Source organism: Cupressus sempervirens, chromosome 8, assembly GCF_028749045.1.
Source record: "Cupressus sempervirens isolate cs-2001-9-10 chromosome 8, ASM2874904v1, whole genome shotgun sequence".
Classification (NCBI taxonomy): Eukaryota; Viridiplantae; Streptophyta; class Pinopsida; order Cupressales; family Cupressaceae; genus Cupressus; species Cupressus sempervirens.
This window is the reverse complement of record NC_143125.1, coordinates 543,042,532-543,060,648: the sequence shown is the minus strand read 5'-3', so window position 1 is coordinate 543,060,648 and position 18,117 is coordinate 543,042,532.

Below are 18,117 nucleotides of genomic sequence, written 5' to 3'. Positions count from 1 at the left end.
AGAAGCAAGAATTGCAAGACATCAAGGATATCTTTCTTGATGCATTCAGCCTGCCAACACCTGAAGAAGACAAGCCTATAATGGAACAATTCATAAACATTGTAGAACATATCAATGATGCAGATGTGGATTCCAATTTAAAATTACTTGAATGGTGTGAGAGAAAATTTCAAGGGAAGGTAAATGAAAAGATATCAAGTGCTATTGCACTTAGTTAGGTTGAGTTAGCAACCAAGATTGATAGTGTAAAGAAAGTCTTAGAGAATATTTTCTCACTTTACACCAAGTTATGTGATACAACTCTATTCACACAAGAAGTGCAACACCATATTGACAATTTGGAGGGAGATATGAAGAAAATAGGTACAACTCTACCTCATTTTCCAGCTTAGAGTTAGAAGCACTTTAGGAATTTGATGAATTCCCAAGGTCAGTTGGCAGCTCTACATGCTCAAGATGCAAATATTCGAACTACATTGATCAACATCCAATCCATGTTGACCCCACATATGGAAATACTTCACAAGGAGCTAGCCTTTGTAGAGACATTAATGAAGGAAGATCCCCATCTTTCTACACTTGAAGGCTTAGTTTATCTTGTTGTTGAGTTAGCCATCCAAATCAAATCATTGGAGGTAGCTTGTGATAGCTGGGATGTAGCTCTGAAAATAATTCTTGAGGTCCATTAACCTTTCTTGGACAAACACACTATAAGTGTACAACCCATGACACAAGTGTCAAAAAGGGGGAAACTACATAATAGGGGAAAATAAATGAAGGGAGACAATGCATGATAAGTTTGGAGATCAAACAGAGATAGAGTCAATGTATGCAGAATCTACTCAGAAGGAGTATTTAGCTTTTTAGTTCAGAATGGAATGATCAACTTAGGGGGAATTATTAAATTTTGAGGTATGATTGATGAGTCATAAGTTTTGCAAAATTTTGAAGTTTTTGAAATTTTGTATGTAAATGGATATTATCTGAGTTGTGCTTGATAGACTAAGGTTAGTCATGCATGACCACGTATTTTGCCACTCATGTCAAAGGGGGAGATTGTTAATCACAGATTGGTTTTGACATATGAGTGACAATATACTTAAGTCATTTACCTAGTTCATGTTGAACAAGTAATACATGTCAAGCATAAGTTGCTAGATAGTATATGTTGAGCGAGAGATATCCAGTATGTGTCGAGTACCTAGTTAAGTGTCGAGTCACTCGAGTGCTGAGCAGATAGTAAGTGTCAAGTCATTTAGATATCAAGTGATCAATGGTGTCGAGTCATTTAGAGGCTAAGTTACAACATTGAAGTTGTAGTTGATGCTGAGCATTAGGGACTTCAAGTGCCAAGTAATACAATTTTGACATAGTTGTTTGTAAAGGCATAAACTACTATGTAAACCATTTTGGAGCTGACTTAAGGATTGTTTTTCAATCCTAGATGATAAGGACAAATCTTTATTTTGAATCCATATGCATTACATGTAGCCAATCAAAAAAAAGGGAAGGATTAAGCAACAATATGGGTGAATCACAATTGTTGATTCATACCTAACCCTAAGTCACCTAGGTCTTCTTAAGAAAGACAAACTTTTAATGTGTGTGGAAGGAGAAAAGAGAGAAGTTTGCATGCACAAACAGAGCATTTATGGTGACTAATGAGTTGTAATTTGAGATAAATTGTAGAATCAGTTAACAGGAGAATGAAGGAAGACAACATAGATACATATGATCAGTGAGAATCAAGTACACATCCAAAAATAGCTGATGTATTATCTAGTAGCAGAGTGCTAACTGTAGGATCATTGCTGAGACATTCTAATAGGTGAAATAGTTAAATCTCTTAATAGAGTAGTCTTAATAGGCTATTGTAATCCTTTAACAGGGTGCTTACTTCATTGTAAGTTAAAGTCCTTTTACCAAGCACACTTCTAACAAGGTGTTGAAATCCTTTAATATGGTAAGATCTAACAATCTTGTAAGCCTTTAATAGGGTAGATCATGTTTCATCATCAAACATTGTAACCTTCATTAGATACACTTTATTACTGTAGTAGTGGAGATTTCTGGTTGTCATCCCCACCTTAGCTTTACCTTCTCATTGGAGGGTTTCTGGGTAACCAAATATCTTGTGTCATACATGTGTTGAATGTTTATTTACTTTCATACTATGGATGTATATGCTTAATTTGGTATTTCAGTTTGTATGCATAGATTGTGAGATGGATGTGTGGTGAATGATTTTAAGGTTGAATTTTTAAGTGTTGATTCACCTCGCCCTCCTCTTAGAGTTTACTTTTCCCATTGTATTTCCAACATTAAACATCATAGCTCTAGTTGGCTCTATTACTGGTATATCTCTTCTTTTTTTTATACCATTCCACTCAAGTGTCTTAGGGGCTAAAAGTTGTGTTTTAATGCCATTTACTTCACAAAAATATTTAAACTCATTCGAAGTAAACTCTCCACCTCTATCATATCTCAAACATCTAATCTTCAATTCAGAATCATTTTTAACTCTCTTCTTAAATACCTTAAACTTCTCAAATTCTTCAAATTTGTATCTAAGAAATGCTACCCACACCATCCTAGTAAAATCATCAACAAGAATCATGAAATACTTTTCAACATAGACTACTCTTGTCTTTGTAGGACCACTCAAGTCTATGTGTACTATCTCTAACTTTAGTGATGTAGTGAACTTCTTTCTTGGAAAAGAACTTTTCTTTTGCTTCTCCATAACACATTCCTTATATACCATGTTAGTAGGTTTCATAATTTTAGGCAAATCTCTAACAACAAGTGTAGTGCTTACTTTTACAATGTTATCAAAGTTTATGTGATAGAACCTTTTGTGCCATAACCAATTGTTATCAACTTTAGCAACCAAACATGTCATCTGAGTAGGATTCAACTGAAAAAGGTTACCTCTTGATCTTATACGAGTACCAATCAGATTACCATCTTTCTTCGTGATAAATCATGTCTTGTCTATGAGTTATAACTGATATTCCTTATCGACTAGCTATCCAACACTTAGAAGATTGTGTTTCAGACCATCAACAAAATAAACATCATTAGTATTACTCTTTCCATCAAGAGTAATAGATCTTATTCCTCTTATGTGATAGGTTACATTGTTTCTAACTCTAGCAATTCCTCCATCACAACTATTGAATTCAAAAAAATTATTCATATCCCCAGTCATATGATGTGAACAAGCATTGTCTATGATCCAATTAGTTTTCTTCTTTTCAATTTGTGACACTAATGCCTTTTCTTCTCCAACTTCTTTTTCAATATTTTCTTCTTTGATTGTAACAAATCCTATTTTATCACTTTCATTATTACCTTCACTCAAGAATCTTTCCACACTAGCTTCTAGATATTCATCATTAGCATAAATACATTCTCTAGGCCTTCTAAGCTTGAAATTCCTCTTATACATATTTACTCTCTTAGGTCATTTAGAAGAAGAATGACCATGTTCATTACAAGTCCAACATTTAAAGATGTTCTTACCTTCAGGTTCTCTTCTCACAAGTAAGGCAATTTCGTCTTCAACCTTTCTTTCTTCTGCATATTTTCCTTTGCTGTTAGTAGCATAATCTCAACTAGTGCTTGTAATCCTTGATAATGTAGATCTAACACTCAATGTTTTGAATGCATTCTCAACCCTAGGAAAATCTCCACTTTGTCTCAAGCTTATCTCTGTTGCTTCCAATATTCTAAGAAGAGTCTCTCTTGCTATAACTTGTTCAATCATCTACACTATCTATTTATAAGGAGGTGTCAAAGTTTTAAAGATCTTCCAAATAATTTCATCTTGATCCTTCTTTCTGTCACAAGCCTTAATTCCTATAACAATTTATGATATTCTACAAAAATAACTTCTTATAGATTAACTTCCATTATTTTAGCTTCTTGAAATAAACATATCCATTTCTACAATCTAACCTTCTTAGCATGCTTATCACCTTCATAAGTAGACTCTAAATATTTCCAAATTTCATATGATAATCTTAAAGATTTTACCTGACTGTACTCATTTTCAGGAAGGGCTATAAAAATCACTTCCCTAGCAAGCATGTTATAGATGAATAATTATCTTTGTCTTTTAGTACAATCGTCAATCTTTTCCTCTTTAATCATTGCTTTATATCTTTTAGTGATCAACCAATATCCTAGACCCATGCATAGGAAATGTGTCTTCATCTTCTCTTTCCAACTGTCATATTTGGTTCCATCAAACTTTAGACTATCCTTTATGAAATGACTCACCATAGATCTCCTTAAGTTGTTAAGAGTTTCCTTAAAGGACTTGAAGTTTTGATACCAATTGTTAGAAAGTAAAGTCCACCAAGATAATTGGCACGGGGGGTGTTGAATCTGTTATCCAACCAAAACATTTTTTACTATCCATATTAAATCTGAAATATGTAATCAATAGATGTGATAACCACAAGAAGATAACCATACACAAAAACACCATATTTGTTAACTATGGAAACCCTTGATTAGAGGGAAACCCTTGATGGGGATGGTACCCACAAAATGATGTACTAATATATAAGTTCCTTGTGAGAGGATGGACTTTGTTAGGAATCAATGAATTAGATTCAGTACATATCGGTCCCTTTTAGGAGACTTTGAAAATCTGTGAGGAGATTCCAACCCTAATAGGAGTTATGTAAGGCAGAAGGACCCGCTGTCCAAACAGCTTTAGGGGAAAGAACACTAAACTCATTGTCCAATTGGATTTAGTAGAATTCCTTTCAGAATAATGTCAAATAATCAACTATCCTTTAACACTCTCTACCTGATCTAATCCTTTCACTCGCTTACCATTTCTCTACTACACCAAACACTTCTCTGAACTCAATATTATGTTTAGTGGATCTCATATCTAGGTTCTCTCACTCACATTACATATAATCCCTTAGATCTCTTACTCACTATATTTGATTCACATACTCACAGTTTGCAACGTCACACTAACAATCAAGGAAAAGCATCTTTCCTTTATACCAAGTCCATATACTAATTATTGATTCATCCTTGACCATTTCCTAATTACATGTAGAATATAGGACCATATTAAGTCAATTCAATACATGTTACATTACATCTTTTCACAGTTACATAACATTGTCGGGTTCTGTTCTTTACAAATATTGACATGTGCAACATCTGACTTAGCATGATCAACCATGCCATCTTTAGGATGTCTTCTACCTTTGTACAATTACAATTAACCATATTCTATCTCTGTCCGGAGATATAATTTTATTACCAAAATCCGCTTCACAAGAACTTTGTAGTTATAATTTATTCAATAAATCTCAAATAACTATCACTAGTCTTCAACTTGTTGTATGCACACTTAATCATGTCATTGGGACACTCTATAGAATGTGTCCTCAACTATCTATAGTCTCATCTGCAATCTTCAAACCTCACAACCTCAACCTATGTCTGTTGCTTTGTTTTAGATTATGGTAAAAACAAGTTTTGAAGGGATCCCGAAACCCTTTCACATCCTCAAAAAGGAAAAAGCAAGACAACCATTAGGAAAAGAGCTCTTAAACCTACTAGAAGCAGCATCAAAATCAGGTTTCACAGGGACCAGAAACCACTTACATAGTCCAATTAAAGTATTTAGGTTTTACAAGGACCAAGAACCTCCAATACAATTTTAAACTAAAAACCAAAAAACAAGACCAAACACAGGAACTAGAAGTAACAACTAGCAAAAAGGACCTGGACAGGAACCCAACCAGAAAAGAAGACCCAAAGAAACTCTTGCAGTTTCATGATCATCTTAACTGCCTCCTTACCAATCATAGTTGTATCTTGGATGGAGTTAGCGGCCGAAGAAGCAACAACAATCAAGGCTTTCTTCCTCGAACTCTATCTTGTCCTCTTGCTAGGACCCTCCGAAGATATGGTTCCTTCATTTGCTCTTTTGCCTAGTCTCGCCACAGCAACACAGATGCTTGAAGTAACTTGCTCCATTTTTGTTCCACTTTCCTTGATAAGCATTCTAAGATTCTACTCATAATCCTTAAGTTTTTTTGGGATGTCTCTCATTTGCACCTCCAAGTGTTTGGTAATAGCCCGGTCAGCCTCCTGGTTAAGTTGCAAAGTTTATGTCTATTGCTTTGTTAATCTTCTATGAAATTACCAATATATTGACATCAATGACAAACATTGTCATGAATGCAACATACAATCATGATAAAAATCTCCCCAATGCTCTAGCAATGTTAGGATACTCCGTATAGGAATATCATTAACATTTATGCTATCAATTTATTCATGAAAATCAGTTTCTCAATGGTTTTTAACATATTTGGTTTTCACATAAATTTTGATGTTCATGGTGTTTGGTGTGTTGTTCTTTCATGTTTAATATATTCTATAATTTATAGTTGCTTTGAGTATTTACGTATAGATTAAACGAGGTTAAGGGAATGATTGATTATAATTGATAAATCCTCCCCCTTAGAGTTATTTTTTGTATTCAATAGTTGGTATCAGAGCTTTGATTCCTTGGAGAGAGCATAACTACTTGAGGTAGATCCGATAATGCACAAATTGACCATTCCTATGTTTAATGGATATGATTATAGGTTTTGGAAATTGTAAATGACAGGATACATGATTTCAAACAGTTAGGTTACTTTGAAAGTTGTGGAGATAAACTATGTTGCACTCGAGAATGAATGTACTATTCAAGATGAAATATTAACCTTCTGGGAGATTGAAAGGTATGCAATTGTTAGTGATTTATCGAAAAATTATTTGACTATAGTTTTTTTTTTGAATACTACTAATGAGATATAAGAAAATTTTAAAGAGATCTATGAAGGAAATAATAGAGTTAAGTATTTTAAGAAGTTAGTAGCTAAGATTTAGTATGACAACCCAAGAATAGAATACGGTGAAGATGTTACAAGTTTCTTTAAGAGTGTTGACACTGCAGAGAATACAATCAAGAATCAAGGAGGTACTACTATTGATGAAGATTTATGGAGAAGATCTTGATATCCTTACTAGAAAGTTATAGTGACAAGATCTTAGTTATTAGGGAAGTTTATGATCCAATTTTTTACCAAAGAATATTTCTTTGGCACCCTAATCACGTTTGGGTTGAGAAAAATTGATAAAGATAAGAACATATCTAAGAAGACATTTAAAGCTACAAATCCAAAGGGATTTTTGGATGATGATAATTCAATGATCTATGGAAGTGAGCTTTGCAAGGAAGTTGAAGAAATGAGCTTTTGAATAAAAGGTATGTTGCCCCTTAAATTCTTTAGATATGGAAAGATCAATCATTTAGGTACTAGATGTCCAGAAAAAGAACCTAGGAGGAAGCTAAATAAGGTAAATAAGAGGTCCTACTGTGTTAATGAATATTCTAGTGTAATGGCTTAAAATTTATGCTCCCGCAAGGGTGAGCCATTTATATAGTGCATTCACCTTTATCCTAGGACATAAATCAATCACCTTCAAACCCTTTTATTAGTTGGAGACCTAACCTTAGTGAAAATCCATTTAAAAACCTAATGACCTCAAATACATTTGTATCACAAAGACACCCATACGACGTGTTCATGTAGCTAAATCTATAGACCTAAAAAGAGCCATTTGAGCATTAAAAACCTCTCACCCTGAATATTGCAATGCCCAGAATGATGGCCCTGCATGAATTCTCTCTAGGTTTGATAAAAACCCTTCATCAAGATCATTTTAGTCCCTCTATTCACTCCTCTAATTAGAATTCTATTATCTATCCATTTTTTAATCTTTCAATCTCCAACCTTTGCTCTCTCATATTTGCTCAATTTTTCAAGGTTTCATCCAAGCTCTCTAATCTCCATAGCCATTTATCCTCCATGTTCATTTTATTGGAGGTTTTCAATACTATTGTTATTTTTTAAATCTCTTCACTCATCTCTACATGTTTTAACCACACCCTACTTAGAATTTGGGGAGTCTCTTTCATCCTCTTTGTGCATGATATTGTTGCCAATTGTTGCCTTTGAGCATATTTTAATATCTTAATCTTATTTCTTTTTACATTAAAGCATTTAATTTTATCGTAATTGTCATCTCAATCAAATTATCTATCACCAATGATCATATCATGCCTATTTTATTCTTCTTCTTTGGTCATCGATGGAGGTGGAAATACCAAAGTGTGGTTTTGACTAAGGCAAGCCTCTCAAATGGCCCTAGAGTTTCCCTTCTTTGTTTGTGTGCATATTGGAACTCTTTTGGTTTTCTTGGTTGCTCAGAAGGATCCTATTATCAATTGTCAAATTAGGTGTACCTTACTCACTTCTCCTTTATTGGTCTTCTATTTTCATCATCTTATCAAAATAAATAAATAATGTCTTATTTCATCACATATAAGCCATCTTAGCAGTTTTATTGTGTTCTATTATACTCATTATTATTCTCATTTAGTCATTTTAGCAATCTGGACCTTACTATGTTATTCTCTAGTCTAACTAGCAACCTTAGAACTTTTTCCATACAGGATGCTAACGCATTGCACTAGTGTCCTATAGATGTGTTGTAATCCTTGCGACTCACACATCTATCCATGAGAGAGAGCTAATCCATCTCAAGGATTTATCTATACAACTTATCATTCTAACCTTTATGATCAAAATATTCATACATGTCTAGTATTGCCTCCTATTTTCATTTACACACATCAAAACACACTAAAGTCTGAATCACATTTGTTTAATTTTTTTTATCATTAATTACTTAAACTATACATTGTTGGAATAAGTCAAATTCATCTTAATTCATACTTAGTTAATTTATCACACACATGTGCATGTATTTTTATAATATCAACTCACATTACTTGATCTGTTAACCATATCTTCCTGACACTCATATTGGCTAAGTGAGTTGGTAGAAGGGAATCATGTATTGATTTGAGAATTTAACTATTCTTAGGGGGTGCACAATTTTCTCCTCCACATTTTGGTGAACCCAACATGAACTCAACCTTTTGAAAAAAGAAGAATGACACAAACATCACACAATAATGACCATCACACTTGTCCCTCTACAAATATGAAAGGTCCCAAAGACTACCATCTCCTTCACACCCGTAGATGAGCCCTATAATGGAGAGCCTTCTTTACTTTGAATCCTAACTTCCATCAGTGAAATCACTATCAAAGGTTTCTTAGTAGACCCTATGGGTTGAGTCAACGTAATCACAAATGAATCTTTTTTACAACTTAACAACTTGAATCATGGGAAGTACGATGATTGTGGTGTAGTCGTTAGAATGTATGATTGGGTCTCATTTCCTACCATGGGATTGACCACTCTAATTATTAAATTAGGTTCCAAAGTTGTCTTAGCTTTGATCTTTGTGGTCCCTGATCCAAACCTCTTCAAGATAAGATAAGGAACCCTATTGCTCATGTCCATGAGATTTGTTCCCTTTGTTGTCCACAAATGCTTGAAGTTTTGTTCATGAAGGGGTTATCCATATAGTCCAAGACATAGAATACCATCCATTAGTATGCCTTGTAGGATTCTTTCTTAATCATTTTTGGCCTATAGCCTTCAGGCCTTTGCATCTTAAATAGGATGTAACATTTCTTTCTTATTAGGCTTAAAAGGAAAGAGATATAACTCTCTGAGGTATGGATACCTATGAAATCCATCTTTTCGATGAGGCTCAAAATGCCTCTTCTTTCTCAAGACCTACCACTAGGGATCAGAAAAAGCATGTCCCCTATGATAATTTACCTCAACTGCCCATTGTTGAGAAACACATAGTAGAACCTTATGTTTCTGCATCTACCTCACATAAGGACAAGGAATAGGTGTCGATGTTTCCCAAACAAAAGGTGTTCCTTCTCCTATCATTTCCATCATCTGAAACATTCATTTTCCTAAACTCTTTGGTTAGGGAAGGAAGGCACACAATATTAGATAATCACCTTTGGCTCATGTTACTCGGCCTTTTAAGGAACCCTCAATTCCCCCATCTAGTCTCACAAAAAACATGGGAAGGATTTTCATGGTTGAGTTGGTGGTCTCTTAGGTTATGGTGTTAGTTCCTATCACTATAATTGGACCATCTATAGTGGCTTCCATGGCACTTTCAATTTAGCTCGTGAAACAAGATGTCACTTGTCTTGTGTCATCTCCATAGCCTAGACCCTACCTACATCAAAACCAAATTCTACATGGATATAAGTAATGTAGGAGAGAGAGGGCCCTATCTTGGGAGGCTGCAACATAAATTAAGTGTGCATCTTTAGGACCTACATCCTTCACTTTGTATGCATTTGTTTCTTCTTGTTCTTTTTCTATTGAGAATGCATCTTCTTCGTTTGTTTGTACCCCACCCCCCCCCCCCCGCCCCCCCCAACACTAGGAGTAACTATTAAGCCTTGTGCCAAGAAGGTCCAAGTGTTCAACTCTCCCTCACAAGAGCCTTTCCTCATCAATTAACTCACATATGTTTTGCCCTTCCAAAACCTATTAACATGTTTCATATGAAATTAATTTTAAGCTCCTTCATTCCTACTACATCTATGTCTCCTTTGCACCACCATAATCTTGATGCCTCAAGATCAACCAAAATGAACAGGAGGTCACCACATCCTTTTTGTATGTGCAAGCTTTAGCAAGGATCTCTCTTAGATACTATACATTAAAAATCTATATTTGAGGACCCTCTCTTTGTCTTAGTCCTTGCAGTGGAGCTGGCCCTAACTTATCTTAAATTCATCTTTTTCTCCTCCCATGGAGGTTGACATAGCATCTTATTCATCATTAGTCCCTTGGGAATCACCCTTGAGTATTGATGCATGCATTTTCCCCCTTCAATTATATTTCAGTGCTAACCACATTCTTTATGATATTACTATCTTTGTCCACAATTGATCTTCTGAATAAGGTCATATCTAGTGCTTCATCATTGTCTCTTATTGTTGGTGATATGCATAGGATTATCTAGACAACCATTCTATTGTGGTGTTTGCCTCCCTCACCATTTGATCAAGACTAGCAGGATGACAATCTTGTAAGAAATAATTTGTGAGGTCAAATTTGCTTCTACACATAAACATTAGTGACCATATGTGTTCCCTTATACATTTTTTTTATTTTTTTTATTGTTCCCTCTTGAGGACCCTTGTACTCCATTGGTACTTATAAATGAGATTTTTCCTATTGTGACCCTACTTCTATTTGTTGTCTATTTCTTCTATATGTCATGATCTTGGATTTTGAATTTGGGGATGATGCAAACAACTGGAGGTTTTCAAACTTCCCTTTCATGTTCACTCAAAAATTTATTTTTTGGTTTTATGTGTCCTTCAAATTTGCATCATGGGTTGTAGTGATGATATATCCCTTGAGAGTTGACATTTATTCTCACTTTTGGGTTCACTACCAATCCTATAAGATCCCCCTTTGTCCCTTGTATCAAGAGAAATGTTACCATTGCTTCCTCCTTTATCTTTCTCAAATGAGTCATACTCCCTCTCGAGAATAATTACTTGTCTAAAAGATGGGTCATATTTTATATGTACGTGTCTCACTCATTTTATATCTACCATAATGTCTTTCCTTATATATATTACTTGAAACTAACTTGCTTTAGTTGGGGCCAAATCATCATCTGACTTTAGTGGGGGCCAAACCACCATCTTGCCTTGATGGAGGCAAAATAATTGTCTTGCCTTAGTGGGGGCCAAACCACTATTTTTCCTTAGTGGGGTTCAAACTATGATTGTCTTGCCTTAGTTGGGGGAAAACCATCATCTCATCTTAGTGGGGGGAAATCCACCATCTTTCCTTAATGGGGTCTAAGCATCATCTCACCTTTGCAGGGGCCAATCAATCATATCTTTTGAAGGGGCCAATATATCATTTCCTTTGTAGGGGCCAATGTGTCATTGCCTTCATAGGACCAATATGTCATTTCCTTTGTGGGGGCTAATCCATTGGCAATTTCCTTTTGTTGGGACCATTCCACTCATTAGCTTTTTTGAAGTCATCCTGTCACATGACTTGACATAACAAAATTTACTAGCCATATTAGTACACCTATCAGAGATCTCTATTACAAGAATCGTTATCATCTAGCATGGCCTTTCATGTTAGATCCATCTCAACATCACTATAAGGATCCCTAGATGGAGTTAACTCCACATGATGAAACTCTATGTAGGTAAGTCAAGTAATGTATTCCTTACTTTAGCTTCTCAACACATGATATGCTCGCTAATGTGGGGTAAAATGTAATGGCTTAAATTTTACAGGGCATTCACACATTGTGTTCCCCTTTAGGCAAGGACACTATAAGAATTTTCCTTAGGGAAAAATGACACCAAGATCAAGAAGCTCAAGTACTAGCACAATATGGATCAATAATGGATGATCATAATAACAATAATGAGAATGAATATCATATGAATACACACTAGAAGTGCATGTATATGAAGGCATCTAGAATGACTAGGAGTAAGCAAAGTGATAAGCCTCACAACTAAGCACATGTCCACCATGAGTGGATTATCCTCCATTGAGCATAGGAGTTTGTGTGATGAGGAGAGGATAAGTTTACATAGGTGTATCTTGTAAAGAGATGTTGTAGACACCATGTGCTCGAATAAGTTGCTAACTATTGTGTTGTCAACAAGACAACTCATATGACTACGAATACTCCTGGGTGTCTACATGACAACTAATATTCAAATGCATTAACCTAAGTAAACTTAAGTAAAGAGTAATAATAATTAATTATTTACACTAACACACCCCCTTAAATGCAACTTAGGGGAATGCACTTAAGTTCACAAAAGCTAGAGAAAAATGCATGATGGGTCCTGGCTCCTAGGCCATGTTAGGTATCCATGTACAAATGCAATGCTCTACATACAATGTGATGCAATGCAATGCAATCTCTCTGAAAATGGAGAAAGAGGGAAAACCTCATGGGAAAAACCCTCCCCCAAAAAGAGAGATAAGTACAGTGAACTAGAGAAGAGTCATGTGACCCCCCTAGTGAAAAATCTTGCACCCCCAAGAGATCTCGCAAATGAAGATACTTGACCTTAGTGAAGGGCTTGGTGAAGATATCTACAATCTATTGTTCTGTAGGACAATACTGCAATGCAATGACCTACTCATGAATCAACTATCTGATGTAGTGCATATGAACCTCAATGTGTTTTGTTTGCTAATGTTGCACTAGATGTTTTGAGATTTCAATGGCACTCTAATTATCACAGTTTATGATTGTGGGTCTAGGAATGTCAAAACCAAACTCCTTCAGAATATGTTATAACCAAATAGTTTATGTAGCCGTAGTGACAGCTCCTCGATACTCATCCTCAGTAGATGAAAGAGAAATAGTGTTCTTCTTTTTACTCTGCCAACAAATGGGGCCAGAACCAAGATGAAACATGTATCTTGAAGTGCATTTGCGAGAATCAAGATCCCCTACATAGTTTGATTATGTATAACCCACTAACTATAGTCCAGTACCAGTTGCATGGCATATCCCATATGTATGTGTATCTTGGATATAGTGTAAGATGTGTTTGGCTACCTTCCAGTGAAGTTCATGTGGCTCTTGCATAAAGCAAGAAACCATGCCAACTACAAAGGATATGTCAGGGCATGTATGTGTCAAGTACATGAGACTTCCAACCAACTATCTATACAAAGTAGCATCAACAAGTGGAGTGGAACACTTTTCTTCTAACTTAACACCTGAAAGAAATGGAGTAGATGCAGTCTTACAGTCACTCATGCAAAATCGAGCAAGTAGATCAAGAGCATACTTGGGTTGTGATAATGTGATCCTTGATGAAGACTGGTGTATATCAATACCAAGGAAATAATGAAGTAGACCCAAGTTGGTCATAGAAAATCTATCTTGCAAAGTAGACTTGACACTATCAATGATAGATGTTGTACTCCCTGTAATGATTAAGTCATCAACAAAAAACACAAGTAGCAAGTGAGAATCATCTTGGTGAAGAATGTAGACATTTAAATCTGAATGACATCTGGTGAACCCTACTAAGAGAAGGAAAGAATCCATCTTGGCATACCAAGCTCTTGGAGCTTGTTTTACTCTATAGATAGACTTTTTCAACTTGCAAACCAAAGTAGAATCCTGAATGAATCCCTATGGTTGCTCCATATAAATCTCTTCATAAAGATCACCATTCAAGAATGCACTCTTCACATCCATCTGATGAACAATCCATCTTTGAGCTATAGCTATAGCTAGTGTCAAACGAATGGAGTTCATTTTTGCAACTAGGGAAAAGGTCTTAGTGTAGTCAATACTAGGCACCTGAAGAAAACCTTTTGCAACAAGTCTTGCCTTATACTTATCCACACTTCCATCCACTGCAAACTTGGTCTGATAGATCCACTTACACCAAACCAATTTTCTTCCCTTAGGAAGAGAGACTAAGTCCCATGTGTTGTTTCTCATAAGAGAATTGTATTCTTCCTCATTGCTTTATCCCATTCTGGAATTCCTAATTGAGGATTGGAAGAAACTACAATATAAGCATGAGGGAGTGAGTTGTATTGTGATCTTGTCCTCCTGGTATCTGAAGGATTCCCTACCAATGGTCTTGTTGCATCAAATGTCTTTTGAGCCCATTTAGGTCTAGTAGAAGAAGATGTAGAAGTAGAAGAAATTTTTTCAACCTCATCTATTTTCTACCTTAGTTTGGGTCATGGACGAACATCTTCCAAGTCACTGTCATCATCGTCACTCTCTTCAATGAAGGAGGAAGAAGGAGGAGTTGAAGAAGTAAAGCTTGGACAACTTTCTTCAAAGTGTACACACCTCTCATAGAAAATTTCATGCGTCTTTGGATCCATCAACTTATAGGCTTTATGAGATTTACTTTGAGGTTTCAATGCCTTGTGTTTCTATGGAGGTATCAATGCCCATGTTGGACAACTAAAGAATCTAAAGTTCTTTAAAATAGGCTTCCTTCCATTCCAAGCTTCAAAAGGAGTTACACCATCCAAAGCTTTATGAGGACTCAAATTATGGATGTAATTTGCACAATTCATTGCTTCAGCCCAAAAAACTTGATCAAGAGACTTATGTAGTAGCATGCAAGTGGTCATCTCCTTGAGGTTTTTTTTCTTCGTTTCTACAACACCATTTTGTTGTGGAGTGCATGATACTGAATGTTGAAGGTCAATTCCCTCTTGAGTAAAAAAGTCCATAAGTCTTGAGTTCACATACTCCCTTCCATTATCAGTTCGAAGAACTTTGATGGCTTTCTCTAAATGCTTTTGTACTTAAGCCTTGAAGGTGAGAAATCATTCAACCACTTCACTCTTATGAGCCATGAATAATACCCAAGTATAGCAAGAATAGTCATCAATGAAGGTGAGTGCATAGCGAGACTTTCCAAATGATTGCACTAGAAATGGGCCCGCCACATCACTATGAACTAGTTGAAGAATACTTTGTGCTCTCCAAGACTTCCCCTTCTCAAATATTTTTTTCTAGATGCTTCCAGAGTGTGCAACCTGAACAAAAACCATCTAAGAACTAGACTTGAGGTAGACCATGAACCATGTTCTTGTTGCTAAGCTATTGAAGATACCTGTAGTTGAGATGTCCAAACCTCTCCTACCACAGTTTGCTTTTTGTATTCAAATGAATTAACAAGGCTTGTGCACTAGATTTAGGAACAAAGGAATAGAAAGTGTAAAGCCTTGAATCATGTCTAGCTTTACCTATTGCAATCATAGAATCATCTTTGATGCTTTTCACTACCACTGAATCTGGAAGAAATTCAACCTTGTTTCCATCTCCATAGTGCATGATTTGGTAGAATGAAAGAAGGTTGGACGTAAGATTAGGAACATAGAGAACATCCTTGAATGCTCCACTTTCTATCTCAACTTCACCTTTTCCTTCAACTTCTACTTTAGTATCATCCCCTTCAAAGATGTGAGGTACTTCTTGTTGACATTCCAATCATATTTGTTATTAGTGACATACACTTATTCAGATTGTAAGTTCACACTAAGCATATTGTATAGTTAACAGTGTTAACCAAGCATTTTAGTTGTTACTGAGTTCTACAGTTGCTACCAAGTCCTATGGACAGATTTCAGTTTGCACCGAGTAGTTACTACAAAGGTGATGATTAGCAATGTAAATCGAACATCTCAGTGTATGCCGAGTTTACCAGTGCAAATCGACTTGTGCAATGCTTACTGAGTTTGCAATTGATGTGATGTGAGTCTAGTGTTAATTGAGCTACTCAATGTTAACCAAGAGACTCAGTTCATATCGAGCTCAAGGTGATAGTGTTGACTAAGCTATGCAGTAAGAAAAAATTGATTCAGTTTATATGTCAAGTTTCACAGTATTCGTCGAGTCACCAATGTAAACCGAGTTGAAGACTACTTGGAAGTGATCAGTATGGATTGATCTTCTACATCTATTGAGTGCATGATGATGTCGAGCATTGACAGTGGATGTCAAGTATCAGAATCTCACCAAGTCAATCTTCAAAACCTGAGTTTCTACACTTTGGCCAACTTTGTAATATTTGTGTAAACTTGTAATGTGGCCAACTTTGTAATTATGTAATTGGATTGATATATATCTAATGTATTGTATTACATCCAAATCATCGAAGAGAAGTAATGTAATAATAAAAGAAGAGAAGAAGAGTGAATTACTAAGGCTACAATAGTATAAGGAACAACAAAGATTCATATATCACAACAAGGTGATTTGTACACTCAAAGGAATCTCATTCATTAAACCAAGTTGCAAATTAGAGATCAACTACTGCTTCATCATAACAAGTGGATCAGTCAAATCCTTTAACAAGGTAGACCTAACAATCTTATGTAAGTCTCTTTACCGAGTACATACTTCATTGTATGTTTGTAAATCCTTTTTCAAGGTGGACCTAGCAATCCTTGTTGGTCCTAATAGGGCAGATCATCAGAAGTGATCATTATAAGCCTTAATAGGCCAATTTTATATTGTAGTACTAAATCTTGTGGGTATCATCCCCACCCCAGTTTTTCTTTCTATTTGGAAGGTTTTTGGGAAACCAAATCTTGTGTTAAATTGTTATGTATGCTTTCATGTTTTTAGTTTCTCATGCATGAAGTTAGATCAAAATATACATGAAGAATTAATTGCCAATCAAGGATAAAGTCTTATAAGTTATTGATTCATTCGCTTGTGATAACACCGATGTTGATCATGACCAATTCTTTTACAATAGGCACACTTCTTCTTTTCTTGATTATTGTCTCCCTTTTTGTTGGTATTAGGAGAAGACTTTCCTTGTTGTTGATTTGATTTAGGTGGTGACTTTTTGTGTCCATTTGTTTGTTATCTTTCCACTTCTTCTTTTTGCCCTTGCCTTTGTTTAAACTTTCGTTAGTTGGATTTTTGGAGCTCTCATTGTTAGCCACCAATGCCTTAGACTTTGAAGACTTGAGAATCCCCATTGTTATCAACTTAGCTTGTTCATCCTCTAACAACTGGGCATAGTCATCAAAAGTAAGTTTCTTATAAGAAGCCCCTAAGGTAGACTTTGAGGTGTTGAAAGAAGAGACAAATGTGGAGTAGTTTGATGACAAATTATTCTGAATTAGATATATCAAAATTTCATCCTTAATGGGACTACCACAATCATTAAGTTTTTTTCTCAACTCATTCACCTTAATGATAAAATCATGGATGGAATCAAAGTTCTTAGGATCTAGGGAGATAAGTTCATCTTCAATCTTGTAGACATCCTCCTCAGTCACTTTTCCATATAGCTTTTTAAGGGCATCCCAAGTTTCCTTGAATGTATCATATTTTATGATCTAATAAAGGATCTTGTCATCAACCCCTAACCTAATGATTCCTAGGGCTTTTCTATCTGCCAATTCCCAAGCACAGATATCAATTTGAGTGACTTGATCACCTATGGGTTTAGGACGAGATCCATGTACATATTGAGAAACTTCTTCATTCATTAATGCCCACCATTTTTTAACTGACCATGTGGCATAATTAGGTGGTGTTAATTTTGGAACCTTAAT